The following is a 15,494-nucleotide window of genomic DNA, read 5'->3' as shown; positions in this document are numbered from 1 at the left end:
AAACAACATGAGCTAATCTCTAGACAATGATCTCTCGTGGCAAAAACAATCAAGCTCATATATTTCTAGACTTGTTCTCACAAAGCAAAGAACTTATACAAGCAAGCATTAATCAATAGATCATCTATAGTCAATAATCAAACAAGACATCTAATCTCTTAGCATGCCTAATGAAAATATCTAGATCTAGCCTTATCTTTGCACCTTAGACATTGGTGTGATGCTAAGAGGCTTGAGATCAAACCCTACCCTCTCGGTTATAGGATCAGCATTAAAAACATCTAGCCTAGAAGAGATCTACAACAATCAAGCTTGACCAAATCAAACAAACCTCAAACACAATCCAGCCTAACCCATCCTCAAGATCCTAAGCAACTACTCACAAGCACATATGATGAACAACAAAGTTATAAACCCAGAAAATACCGAAACTTGCATCAATAGAAAGATAAAGCAAAGATCTACAAAATTGAAGAAGGAATCAAACTCGAATTCTCAATATATTGAAAGTTATGAAACCAACAAATATGAGGAATCTCTTGTTTTTCTCCTTCAAGGAGGTACAAGATCTAAGAATAAAAGTGCAAAACTAAATAATTCCCAAAAGGGCAAATACTAGGTTTGAGAAATATCTAAAAAGCTGGACTCTTTGGTGGCTGCAGGGTACAAGGCCTTATATAGAAAAAGTAGTGGAAGCCCTAAAAATGCTAAAAGACAAAATAGCTAGGCGGCTCGGCCAACTAGACCCGGTGCTTGGTCGAGTGACCGGTCGAGTGTGCTTCTCTCTTGCATCATCCACTCGGTCGAGTCCCTCTCCGCACACGGTCGAGTGTCTGGTCGAGTGGGCACTCGAGTGGGACTCCGAACCTTGGTTCTTCAGCCCTAACTCCCTTGCTTTCCTCTCTTGATAGCTTCATTCTTCTTCAGCATTGCTTCCATGCTCCTTAAGCTCCAAAATCACCTGTTTATGCATGAAAAGATGCAAATGCAATGCAACTATACTCTAATGCATGAACAGTCCTAAAGCTATGCAATAATGGTCAAAATTGATAGCAAAAGATGCAAAAGATGTGAATATACTAAGGGAAAACAGGATAAAATATATGAACATCAACACTCCAAACATAGTCTTTGCTTGCCCTCAAGCAAATAAACAAGACATAAGAAGGTAGGTGAGGTTTAAAAGTGGGATCTCAGCTCCTAAAGCTTGCCAATAGACTAGCTATAATCAATGTCCAAGTTACTAGTACTATTGATGCAAGTTGAATGAGCTGTACTTAAAGATTTTAGACAAGCCTATCACAACCTTTACTGATTTGAGCCTTAGATGTCCACATGCATTCAAATCAACCATTTCCTTTAACATTCATTAATCAAGAACATGAATCAATTCTATGCAATGCTTAAACTCATTTGGCTTGGAGATAAAGGTTTTGAGACAATGGTGGTCTCTTTTTAGAGTGGGGCTTATCAATATCAAGGTTCTCTCATAAAAAATGGATTGAGCTTTAGAAGAATGCTAAAGGTAAGAACACTTAGACACATACAAAAACAAAACCTTGTCTACCCAAAGGCACCCAAAGTATTTATCCTATCAATCTAAACCCAAATGATCCTAGTGCTACCCTTTAACTTCTTCTCTTCTCTTTCACCCTTTTCTCTTTTGGTTTTCAAGTCTTAGGAGAGGTTTCTTATTTGATCTTTCTTGTGGAATGGGGGATTATTACTTATTTGCTATGGTTCTCTTCTCTTCTTATTCTTAAGACATACAAGCATTTTGCCAGACTTTTCTTTTCTTTCTTTTCTTTTCTTTAACTAGAACCATCTTCAACAATTTTTTATTTTTTTTTACTTCCCATCCTTTCACTAGACTTTGATTTTACTTAAACACATTCCCCTCTTAAAGACTCTACCCTTTTTCTTTCTCTTTTCCCTCTTTTCTTTTCAAAACAGCCAAGTCCCAAACCAACAAGTGAACCACCTAGTCCTATCTAGTTTGAAAATTGCAAACTAGAACTACACAAGGCTTTACTCTTGTCAGTTCAAACCTAACACTTTCTACCAAGCTCAATCCCAAAAATAGGCCTCACACACACAAGAATAAACATGGCTTGAAAGAAGGGTTGGTTAAGGGGTAGGAAAACTGATTTTAGTGGTTTAATCAGCTACTTGGATCAACAAGAGTGGTAAAAAGGAGAAAGATGATCCAAATATGTATATGGTATCCATGAGTTTAAAACAATGCACACATTGATAATTGTAAATCAATATTAGGTTTTTATAAGTAGGAAATGGTATCAAATCACAACATGCTTCAATTTAGACCAAATGCATTGCAGGAATTCAAGGCTTGGTTCAATCTTATGCTTCTAACTACTCAACTAGCATCAAAGTACTATTAATTTGGGCATTGATTCTAGTTTAGTGAATCTAGCAAGCTAACAAGGCAAAACTCATCATAGATCCCTGATGCAAATATTTAACAGTCCTAAATGAAACATGCTAAAAAAGATCCTAATATGCAATGCAAACTACATGAACACTCTTTTTTATAAAGATTTTTGCAAAAAATTTCAAATTTTTAGGGTTTTTCTGTGCCTTAGATGCTATGCAAATACTACAATGATTATGCTAAAAATTTGAAATAAGAAAACAAAACACAATGTCAAATGCTATCTCAAACCCTCCCCCAAACTTAAATCACACAGTCCTCTGTGTGAAAGAAATTTGTAAGAGGATTCAAGACCAAAAACAAAACACAATATGAAATGCTATGGTATTTACAAGGAAGGTGATAGTGTTACCTCATGGATTGTTGAAGAAGCTGTCCACATCCTCATTCATGCTGTCAAATGTGTAGTTGGGGTTTTGTTGATGACTTGGAGAAGGAGATTGGAGCAACTCGACTATAGCAATCGATTGGCACTCGGTCAAGTGCGTGGTCGAGTGGGGGGGTCGAGTTGGACTGCGAGTGCGAAAATGCTGACCTTGCTGCTGGTAGAACTGGTGCAAGAGTGCTGGATCCATGAAGTACTCGGGGGTTGAAGGGAGGGTAGCCTGGATAGCCTGGATAAGCAGCTGGAGCTGGGAAGCCATAAGTTGTTCTGGGCTGGAACTCGGTCGAGTGCATCTGGGGTGCTCGGTCGAGTGGGTGCTCGAGTGACCCGGTCGAGTGCCTTGAAAATTGTTGTTCTCGGCTACTTGAACTCCTCTTCCTCTGAATTGGCTCGTACATTAAGGCTCTAGCTGGTTCCACAGGGTTTTCAACTCTTGAAAGTGCTCTAGTTGAGCTACTCCTCCTCAACGGGCTAGATGGTGTTGGTGAAGAATTTCCACTCTTCAACTCAGCAATCTTCTTCTTTAGGATCTTGACGGACTTAGCCATATTTCCCACCTTCTTCTTTAGCTTATCAAAATTCTTCCCATGCCACTTGTTCCACTTTTGTAGGAGTGTCAACCTCTTGCTATTCTCCCTCACTCCTCTACTATCTCTTGGGTTGGGCTCATAATCCTCAAAGTAAAACTGCTCCTCCCCATCAGCCATTTGTACATCTCCAGCTTCATCAACTCTAACTGGAGCTGTCCCATCAAACAAGTGCTCCTCAGCTGGCCAAAAGTCAATGTTTGCTCCTTCTTGTATGGTGGTGAGATCTTGATTGGGTAGGACAAGTTGTCTTTTCCCAATTGTTGGTAGCTCAAAGTTGAAAATGTGATTTCCTTGATGCATCTCCTTGGCTATTATGAGAGTGGAGGTGAGGTAGCTTGAATCTATCCATCTAGGCATGACCTTTTTTCCTCTAAGTGGCACCTTAGCAGCTTGTAGTATTGGACTGATTATGCCTCCAATGGTTAGAGCTCCCATGGAACCTTTGTTGTGCAACTTCCCTACCCAGCTTCTCAAGTAGATCATGTGGTCAATAAGCACCATTGCAAGATCAGTGCCCTCTCTGCTTCCAAGGATGATGCTTCCATCCCTTGCTTCAAGAATTATGCTATTAAGTGCCACATCAATCATCTTGAGCTCACTTTCATTCAAATTTCCAGTTACCTTCCTAGCAAAGAAGGTGTTTGCTAAGGCCTTGTAGAAGTACCTTAGGACTGGGCTCCTTATCTTGGAACTCTTGGTCTTGGAGGAGGAGTATGTGACATTGTCTCCTATGGTTTCCCAAATGGCATAGAGCTCTTCTCTTGGTATTTCCATTCTCCTCTCACTACCAACTTCAAAGCCAAAGATGTTGGCTATCTTCTTCAATGAAAGCTCATACTTCTTCCCTTTGATGGTGAAGGCAACATGACCAGGTCCAAACTCCTTGTCCTTCCTTGAGTAGCAATGCATCTTGATAGTAGCTAGAAGCTCAAAGCTCTCTTCTTTATAACCCTCCATGCAAAGCCCCATGAATTTTCTTAGCTTGCACTTCTAAAAGAGAAATTCTACATCTTCATCAATGCCTAGCTTCTCCATGGTCTCCTTGTGTGGGTATCTAGTCCCCAAGAACTGCATCCTCAAGAAGGCTTCATAAAGCTGCCTTTGAGTTAAGCCATAAGACTCTTCCTCACCATCATCTTCTCCGTCTTCTTCTTCATCTTTTTCTTCACTCTCACTCTCAACCTCCTCTTGTTCAATCTCAACTACTGGCCTCTTACCTTTGGCCTTGTTTCTCCTCATGAACTCCATAAGAGTTGGCTCCCTTTCTTCTTCACTTTCAGTTCTCTCAGGATCTTCCTCAGCTGACTGATTTCTTGAACTCGGCATCCGACTCGATCGACCACTCGGACCAACACTCGGTCGAGTGCATGCTCGAGTGGGTGGTCGAGTGGTTCTTCCAGTTTCTCCTCTTGATTCAAGATGATCATCACGACAATCCAGGGATCTTTCAACCGCTTGTTGAGACTTCCTAGTAATCCTTGAAGACATTTTCGAACAGAACTGAGAGGAATAGACTCAAAGCTTAAAGTTAATAGGTTAGTAACCCAAAAACTAAAAGAGCTAAGCATGAGCAAAAAGATGAACTTTGAGAGAGATTTTAAACTTGAATTTAATTGTTTTGAGCAAATGAGAGAGTGTGAGAGATACATGATCGAATCAAGCTCTATTTAAAGAAGCTAAGGGAAAAAGGAGACAAGAGTGGAGCGTCCATACCATTCAAATTTGAAATGAGAATCTTTGACCTGCTTTTTGCTCCCACTCGACCAGCACGTGGTCGAGCTCATTGACCAAAGTTTGAAATTTCAAAATTTTTCTTCTTTTTCTTCCCTCCACTCGATCATTCTAGAGAAATGAGAATCGAGTGGCCCTTAGTTCTTTTCCAACTCGGTCGAGTACCTCTCGTGGGCCAGTCGAGTGGGCTTGCGAATCTACTTCCCCAAGTCCAAATCTCTCCATACCCATCTACACTTTCATTGAAAGGCCTGTCCAACACAAACATAAAAGAAAACACATCAAAACTACAAGGAAAATAAAGCTTATTTACAAAGGATACCTTAGGGACTTCCTCCCTAGTGAGCTTGTTTAAAGTCACTAAGCTTGACTTTGGTGTCCTTTTTAGACTTGGTTTAGATACCAAGGAGGTGATGAAATCCTCCCTGGAACCTCTTGATCACTGTGAAGTTGATCCTTGATCACTTCACCCTTAACACACAAACCATATTTCTTCTTGATTTTGAGCCTTGGTCTTGCTTTCCTCAAAGACCTCTTGTTTAGCTTGACTTGGAGATCCTTAACCATACAAGTCAACTCTTGAACTGAACTCTTAAGCTTTTCCACAGAATCCTCTTGAAGAGAGAGCTTAGCCTTTGGAGTTGCCTCATCACTTAAACCTTCATGACTACCTTTGTCCATGATAGTAAAAGGTTGATCATCAATGGTAGGAAGGTTGGTTGGGTTGTAGATGTTAAACTTCATGGTTATCCCCTCAGCAATGTTCAAGGTCACAAGACCTTCCTTTACATCAATAACAGCTCCAACAGTGGCTAAGAATGGCCTCCCTAAAATGATAGGATCTTTAGGCTCCTTATCCATCTCTGGAACCACAAAATCAGTATGAATCCATGCTTTTCCTATCTTGGCTGGAATATTCTCTAACTTGCCAACCACATCTCTGTTTGATCCATCAGCAAGGCATATGTGAAGGTTGGTGGACTTGAACTCAGTGTGCCCAAGCTTTTGTGCTATAGAGTAAGGCATCGCACTGATAGATACTCCCAAGTCACATAAACACTGGTTGTAGTGAAGATAGCTAAGTGAGCAAGGCAGATAGAATGGACCTAGATCCTGAAGCTTAATTGGGATGATAACTCCTCCAAGGTCTTCAAGATCCTTCTCATCTTGAGCTTGAGCCTTCTTCTTTGACAATTCAAGCAAAAAATCCTTATAGAGAGGATATGGATCATACTGCTCCAAGGAAGGTCCTCTCTCTTCTTCTTGGTAAGCAATGATAACCTCTTGTATGGCCATCACTTTCTCTTGTTTCTCAATCACAACCTCTTCCCTCAAAGCTTTCATTTCCTCTTGTTGCAAAGCCAACATTTCTTTTTTCTCAATGATTTCCCTTAATTCCTTAAGCTTCTGTGCCTTGAAACGTCCTGAGAATGGTAGAGGCGGTTTGTAAGCAGGACGAATGTACTTAGCAGGCTTGACAGCTTCTGTTTCCTCAGCTCGATCTGTAAGTTTAGAAACAAAGAGAGTATAGTGATCGAGTGTATGGAACGAGTGAGATCGAGAGAGTATACGAGTGAAAGAGAGAATGAAGAGATAAGAGTGTAGAAGAAGAAAAAATAACTTCTTACTTCAAAAGGATCCTAGTTACATCCTAATTATAGACAAGGGAATAAGCATATTCCTATGGAATCCTATACACGATTTACATGACCAAAAGCGACATCCTTCCCTTAACTTAACATGTGACTTATGAGTTGACAATTGCTTCCCACTTGCACAAAACCTCCAACGGTCGGTAAGAGAAGGAACTAGAGACTTTGTTGTCTCACACAAGTCTTAGTAGGCTTCGAGTGGGCTTCTACACGAGATGGTATGGACGGCCCGGTAAAGGAGATATGATCCATCCGATGAAGGTTGTACGGACGTTGACTGTACGGACATTGACTTGTATGGACATGGTGATCATGATCCCAAATTATACTCCCCCTCAAGCTTAGTCATTGGACCCCATGACATAAGCTTGAACCATTGATCACCTACCTCATTAAAAACCTTAGTATAGAAAACCTCTTGGGAAAAACTATACTTAAGGGAAAAAGAGTGTAGACTTTCAAGGTTTGGTGAGGTCCATGAGTCCAAGCTTTGAGTGTATGGACTCACATACTTGAGGGCTGGCTGCCTTGGTAAATACATTGGCTAGTTGCTCGGAGCTCTCGGTATGACAAGGAAGGGTTACGCCTAGTTGGATTTGCTCTCGGACCTTGTGACAATCAACTTCGATGTGCTTCGTTCTCTCGTGGAACACCGAGTTGGTTGCGATGTGCATGGCAGCTTCATTGTCACAGTGCATTGTGATAGGCTTCATAATGTTGACTCCAAGGTCTTTGAGTAGGCTCTTGAGCCACATCAATTCGGTAGTCAGCTTGCGCATCGCTCTATACTCAGACTCGGCGCTAGATAGGGACACCACCTTCTGTTTCTTGCTCTTCCATGTGACCAGGTTGCCTCCTAGAAATGTACAGTAGCCGCTGGTTGATCTACGGTCTCCTTTGTCTCCAGCATAGTCCGCATCACAATATCCTACGAGCTCCGTGTTGTTATTGCACCCCATCCATATTCCTTGGCCCGGCGATCCTTTAATGTACTTGAGAATCCGGTTGACTATGTTCCAATAGAGCACCTTTGAAGCTTGCATATGCTGACTAGCCTGGTTCACAGCAAAACAAATGTCCGGTCTAGTGATAGTTAAGTAAATGAGCTTACCCACCAAACGCCTATATTGTGTTACATTCTTGAACGGTTGGTCCTCGGGCTCCCCCTCACGGCACACCTTGTAGTTCTCATCCAATGGTGTATTGATTGGTCTTGATCCAAGCTTTCCTACTTCATTTAAGAGATCAATAGCATATTTTCTTTGAGATAGAAACAAGCCCTCTTCCGAGCGACACACTTCTATCCCTAAGAAATATTTCAACTCACCAAGTTCCTTAATATCAAAACTGACTTTAAATATGTCTTAGTTTCTTGAATCCCTACCGTGTCATTCCCGGATATGATGATATCATCAACATATACAAGAATAACAATGATACCTTGGTCGCTTGGGTAAGTGAAGAGGGTGTGGTCAGATTCTGATCTCTTGAATCCACGCTTGGTCAAGGTTGAGCTCAACTTGTGGTACCACGCCCTTGGCGATTTCTTCAACCCATAGATCGCTTTGTTGAGTTTAAACACTTTTCCCGGGCTAACCGTGTCTTCTAGGCCAGGTGGTGGTCTCATGTAGACTTCGTCCTCCAATTCACCTTGTAAGAAAACGTTCTTAACGTCCATCTGCCACAGTTCCCTTTTCAAGTTGACAGCTAACGAAAGAACTACACACACCGTGTGTAGTTTGGCAATCGGCGCAAACGTATCCCTATAGTCCTCCCCGTACGTTTGCGTGAATCCTGTCGCCACAAGCCGTGCTTTGTACCGTTCAATCTCCCCGTCACTACGATACTTGATCTTGAAGATCCATTTTGACGTTACTGCCTTCTTCCCTTTAGGTAGATCAGCCTCATCCCACGTGTGATTCTTCTCCATGGCTGTTCTCTTGTCTTGGGCTGCATCTCGCCACACCTTGTGTTCTTTAGCTTTTTCATTGGTTTGAGGGATCTAGTGGCTGTCGACTTGAGTGAGAAAGACTTGGTGTTCCACCGGTAAGTGAGCCAGCGTGCATACAGCTTGTATGGGGTGAGCTATGGCGGCATTGTTGTAATAGACTCGCGTGTTTTTCCAGTTAGACGGGGGAAATTTGAGTCTTTGGCTTCTTCTCAAGGGAATAACGTCCTCGACTTCCTCAAGATCATCATCTTCTTCATCAGTGTCGTGTTGTCCAATGGTCTCATCCGGGTGAGTTACATTCTCAAGGTTCTCCGAAGGCGTCTCTTCACTTTGTAATGGAACTGATGAGGTGTGTTGATTGTTTGACTCCCTGAGGCTGCGTTCTAGAGATGGCTCAGGTTCTCCTGGTGGGTTTGGCTCAGGTGAAATAGGAGCGTCTTGGTCGTTTGTGACTCCTAGTCGTTCGAGGATAATCCGGAGGTTTGTGGCCCGATCGGATGGAGAGTGCGAGAGGTCTCGTAGGTCTTCTCAATTTTTCTTGCTGTAGTAGCCTTGAGACTCCAAGAACTTTACGTCCCGAGATACTAAGACCCTTTTGGCTTCAGGATCATAGCACTTATACCCCTTTTGGGTAGTCGAGTAGCCGAGGAACATAGCTTTGGTGCTTTTGGCCTCAAGTTTGTCGTGTAATTCACCTTGTCTCAACACGAAACAAGTGCAACTACGCGTAAGTGATCAAAAGTAGGTTTTTCTTTATCTAATACCTCAAATGGAGAAACATCTTGTAGGATCTTGGTGGGAATTCGGTTAATGAGATAGCAGGCGGCAAGAACGGCATCTCCCCAAAACCTCCGAGGCACATTGGCGTGAAACATCATGGACCGTGCGACCTCCATAAGGTGTCTGTTCTTTCGCTCGGCCACACCGTTTTGTTGTGGAGTGTAAGGACAGCTGGTTTGGTGAATGGTTCCATGTTTGGACAAGTGCTGCTTGAAGGCATGACTCGTGTATTCACCACCATTATCGGAGCTTAAAATTTTGATCTTAGCATTGTAATGGTTAGTCACATAGTTTTGAAAACTAATAAATGCTTCAAGAACCCTATCCTTAGAAGGTAAAAGAGTTAATCAAGTATATTTAGACTTTTCATCAATAAAAGTGACAAAATACTTTTGATTCTCTCTAGATAAGCAAGGAGAAGTCCACACATCCAAACGAACAAAATCAAAACAATTTTCATAAATTGTCAAAGAGTTTGGGAAAACAGTTTTGCAATGTTTACCAAGAATACAAGCCTCACAATCATTGTTTTTAAAATAAATACTTGGAAACATAAGATCTAAAGCACGAGAGTTAGGATGTCCTAATCTAGCGTGCCATATAGCATTGTTTGATTTAATAGAAACTGAACTAAAACATAAAGCATTAGAAGAGGATAGGTTTAGGTCTTCAAGAACATATAAGTCACCCTTGGAACCTCCTTGTCCAAGAACTTGACTGGTCTCAATATCCTGAAAATGCACATTGTTAGGACCAAAGCTAGCATAACAGTTCAAATCAGTAGTAGCTCCTTTAACTAGAACTCTCTCACCATTAGCTATAATCACATTTCCATTGGCCGGTTTAATTTCACTAATTAGCCTAGAGTCACTAATAATGTGATGTGAAGCTCCGGAATCAACTATAAGAGGTTTAGTTTGATTAAGAGCAAGATAGGAGTTACCGGAGTTCTCTTTGAGGGCCTTAATGAGAGCATCAAGGTCAGACTTTCTTACGAGGTCATTATTCGCGGCCAAGGCGGTTTCGTTCACGTCCGAAGCTTGCTGGTTCGACTCGGCGTTCGACGGCTCCGCAGTCGCTTGATGAGCTCTTGGTGCTCCACGGTTGTTCAACAACCGGTTGGCTCAGAGATGTGGATGAAGAATCCAACACTGATTCTTGAAGTGACCCGGCTTCTTACAATGGTTGCACACCGGTGGGTTCTTGTCGTCACCTCGATAGTAGCCCCTGTTTGCAGTCGCTACATCAGCCTTGTTAGCGGTTACAAGCTCCCCCTTGCTATTAAACAGTCCCATGGAGCCATGCTCCTTTTGAATATGGCTACACACGTCCTCTAGGCTAGGCAACTTGTCAGACCTCAAGATATGTTTGATGAGGTCGTTGTAGGATGGATTTAGTGTGAGAAGGAGGACAAACACCTTGTCTTGCTCACGCCTCTCGTTTAAGATGGCCGGGTCAAGTGTTGCCGGCCTAAGCATCTCAAGCTCAGCCCAAAGAGACCGAAACTTCCCAAACTGTTTGGTGAACTCCATGTCTTCTTGACTTAGGTTGTTAATGGCTCTCTTGATCTCAAAGACTCGGTTTAAATTGGTAGTGTTGCCGAACACATTTTGTAATGTCTCCCATAGATCCTTAGCCATCTCACAGTAAGAGTAGGCCTCGAGTATTGGAGCATCAAGAGAGTTTTGGATGATGGCGAGCACACTCTAGTCTTGAAACCATTTGTCTTCGCCGCTTGTGACTGCTTCTTTGTCGTCTTTGGTAGACTCTTCCTTGGGAGACTCCTTCGTGGTAATATGGGTCCATAGCCGTCGGCCGCATAGAACCGTCTTTGTGGTCCTTGCCCACAACAGGTAGTTCTCTCCTTTGAGAGTAACTGGAACAATCAAGGTCTTGGTGCCTTCCATGGAGTTTTGTCCGCTGGTCAATAGTATTACCCAACATATAAAGAGAATCGAGCTATGAGGTTACAAAGAAAACGAAGAGAAGAGAATGAGCGGAAGTTTGTGATGAGTAAAGGATTTGTAACTAGGAACAAAGAGGCTATGATACCATGTAAGTTTAGAAACAAAGAGAGTATAGTGATCGAGTGCATGGAACGAGTGAGATCGAGAGAGTATACGAGTGAAAGAGAGAATGAAGAGATAAGAGTGTAGAAGAAGAAAAAATAACTTCTTACTTCAAAAGGATCCTAGTTACATCCTAATTATAGACAAGGGAATAAGCATATTCCTATGGAATTCTATACACGATTTACATGACCGAAAGCGACATCCTTCCCTTAACTTAACATGTGACTTATGAGTTGACAATTGCTTCCCACTTGCACTAAACCTCCAACGTTCAGTAATAGAATGATCTAGAGACTTTGTTGTCTCACACAAGTCTTGGTAGGCTTCGAGTGGGCTTCTACACAAGATGGTATGGACGGCCCGGTAAAGGAGATATGATCGGTCCGATGAAGGTTGTACGGACGTTGACTGTACGGACGTTGACTTGTACGGACATGGTGATCATGATCCCAAATTATACGATCGACCACTCGATCACTCACTCGGTCGAGTGTATGCTCGAGCACATGGTCGAGTGCACTACCGGATTCAGTCTGCTTTGCACAAACTTCACTCTGAACTTCAAGAAATGACCAATCCTCCCCATCTTGAACATCACTGTCCTCAGTGACTTCTTCATCAAAGATATGAATGGCTTTTGCAGTGAACTCCCTTGGGTTTTGAACAGCTTATCCAGGGAGTTGGTTGGGCTTAGGAGCTGAAGTAGAGGCAAGGTTGCTCTCCATAAACTTCACTCTAAAGTTGAGACCTTCAAACTTCATGTTAAGGTCATTATACTGGGATGTGAGCCTTTGATTCAACTCAGCAAACTTTTTGGCTTCCTCAATCTTTCCATTGGTTTGCCCAATCAACAGCTATTGCATCATGGCTCTTAAGTCTTGTTCTTGGCCTTGGTTAGTCTGAAACCCTGGTGGGGGACACAATTGGGGTTGGAACACTTGATGTTGTTGCTTGGGTGCATAGTTGGTTTGCTGTTGAGGCTGTTGAGGTGGATAGACCTGATCTTGGGGAATTGCTACATTGGTGCTTCTATATGAGAGGTTGTTGTTCTTGAACCCACCTCCTTGGTTGTAGCCTTTGAATCCACCCTGGTTTTTCATATAACAGAGCTCAGCAAATTCCCTCTCCCCATCTTGGACTTGACATTCTTCCTCACCAATAAAGTTGATAGTCTTTTGTTGGCTAATGAGGATCTCGTCAAGCTTCTCATTGACCATCTTCAAATCCTTCTTGTACTTGTCCTCTTGGTCAGTGAAGGTGGACCTTATGGTTCTGTCATAGTCCTCATTGTAATTACCATCTGACTGAGCAAGATTTTGAACCAATTCCCATCCTTCTTGCACATTCTTGTTGAGAAAGTTGCCATTTGAAGCTGTATCAAGAAGCATTCTGATCTTGGGAAGCACTCCTCTATACAAAGTACTTAGTAGGGACTCATTGCTGAAGCCATGGTGAGGACACTGAGTCTGGAATCCTTTAAACCTCTCCCAAGCTTCACAAAAGCTATCATTGTTTCTTTGAGCAAACCCAGAAATTTCATTCCTCAATCTAGCAGTCCTAGCATTTGAGAAGAACTTTGCCAAGAAAGCCTTCTTGCAAGCATCCCATGTGGTTATTGCTCCAGTAGGAAGAGTCTTCCCCCAGAAATGAGCTTTGTCTCCAAGTGAGAAGGGGAACAGCCTTATCTTGAAGCCATCTTCACTCACTCCATTGATCTTTGTGAGACCACATATCCTATCAAACTCATCAAGGTGGTCTAGGGGATCCTCCATTGGCAACCCATGTAACTTGTTGGCTTGAATCATGGAGATCAATCCACTCTTGATCTCATAATTGTTGTTTGCTACCGTAGGAGGCACAATACCAGCTCTCTGGTTATGTGTGTTTGGTGCATCTCCAGCACCAATGTTTCTTGTCCTTGGAGCTTGTTGATCTTGTTGCTCCATTAGCACTTGTTGTTCTTGTTCCTGATAGATCCTTTTTCTCTGCTGTCTTAGGTCCCTTGGTGGTCTGTTGATGTGATCTAGGAGTCTCTGAAGATTGTGATGACCCTTTGACCTTGTTTGCATCAACAGGCACGAGTACAGACTCGAACAGGTACTCGGTCGAGCGCAGGCTCGAGTGGGTGGTCGAGTCGACTTGGAAGTGATGTCTATTGGTATCCGGCTTCTGGCTCGGTCAAGTGCTCGATCACTCACTCGGTCTAGTGGTGGTCGAGTTTATGGTCGAGCTGGTACCTGAAACTCAATCACAGACAAGCAGGAGAAGAAACGAGATCAGTAGTGAACAATCGGATATACAAACTTAATCTTAGACTTCTATTGATTCTAATTGTCACAAAAACACACTCAAATGGGCAACGGCGCCAAATTGAAACACATCTCTTTGTGGATGGATGATGAATGGATATGATGGAATGAGATATGAAAGATGATGAATGAATGGAGTGCAGGGTGTTTCAATTCCCCTTATGATGTTGCAGTATAAGAGGTGTCAATCCAATCTGAGTGTTTGCAAGCAATCAGGATGTGCATAAATGTCTAAGTTAAGCCAAGTGTAAAGGATGTTTGTCACTAACAACCTATTGATGAAATATAAAATGCAAAAAGTAAAAGCTACTAAGATGGATGCTAAATGTAAAGAAAACAGACTAATCAAAGCTATGATAAACCAAGAACAGAAATAGAAACTATAGTAATGCAAGTAATGAACTAATGCAAGGCAGGTAATGAACAGGACACTAAGTGAATGCAACAGAAATGCAACTAAAATGAAACAGGAAGTGAGACAGGACAACTACAAATCATAAACAAGAATTCTAGGGATGAGCTCGAGCAAGCACTCGATCGAGTGTAGATCGAGTACAGGGTCAAGCTGGACAAACGCGAAAAATAGAGCAAAGCCAATAAAACAGAGCAATACAAGAGCGAATCAAACAACAACCAAACAACAGGATTAAGACTAGAAAATCAATAAACAAGGAAGGTCTTGAGAAGGGATTCATGGGCTGGACTAATGATTGAGGTCATATAACTTGGTCAACAAATCTCAAACAACTTGAGCTAATCTCTAGACAATGATCTCCTAGAACATGTTAATCCACTCTCATGGCAAAAACAATCAAGCTCATATATTTCTAGACTTGTTCTCACAAAGCAAAGAACTTATACAAGCAAGCATTAAGCAACAGATCATCTATAGTCAATAATCAAACAAGACATCTAATCTCTTAGCATGCCTAATGAAAATCTCTAGATCTAGCCTATTTTTTGCACCTTAGACATTGGTGTGATGCTAAGAGGCTTGAGATCAATCCCTACCCTCTCGGTTATAGGATCAGCATTAAGAACATCTAGCCTAGAAGAGATCTACAACAATCAAGCTTGACCAAATCAAACAAACCTCAAACACAATCCAGCCTAACCCATCCTCAAGATCCTAAGCAACTACTCACAAGCACACATGATGAACAACAAAGTTATAAACCCAGAAAATACCGAAACTTGCATCAATAGAAAGATAAAGCAAAGATCTACAATATTGAAGAAGGAATCAAACTCGAATTCTCAATATTTTGAAAGTTATGAAACAAACAAATATGAGGAATCTCTTGTTTTTCTCCTTCAAGGAGGTACAAGATCAAAGAAAATAAAAGTGCAAAAGTAAATAATTTCCAAAAGGGCAAATACTAGGTTTGAGAAATATCTAAAAAGATGGACTCTTTGGTGGCTGCAGGGTACAAGGCCTTATATAGAAAAAGTAGTGGAAGCCCTAAAAATGCTAAAAGACAAAATAGCTAGGCGGCTCGGCCAACTAGACCCAGTGACCGGTCGAGTGACCGGTCGAGTTGGCTTCTCTTGTGCATCTTCCACTCGGTCGAG

This window comes from Camelina sativa, chromosome 9 (assembly GCF_000633955.1).
Source record: "Camelina sativa cultivar DH55 chromosome 9, Cs, whole genome shotgun sequence".
In the NCBI taxonomy this organism is placed as follows: domain Eukaryota; kingdom Viridiplantae; phylum Streptophyta; class Magnoliopsida; order Brassicales; family Brassicaceae; genus Camelina; species Camelina sativa.
This window is presented reverse-complemented; position numbering follows the sequence as displayed.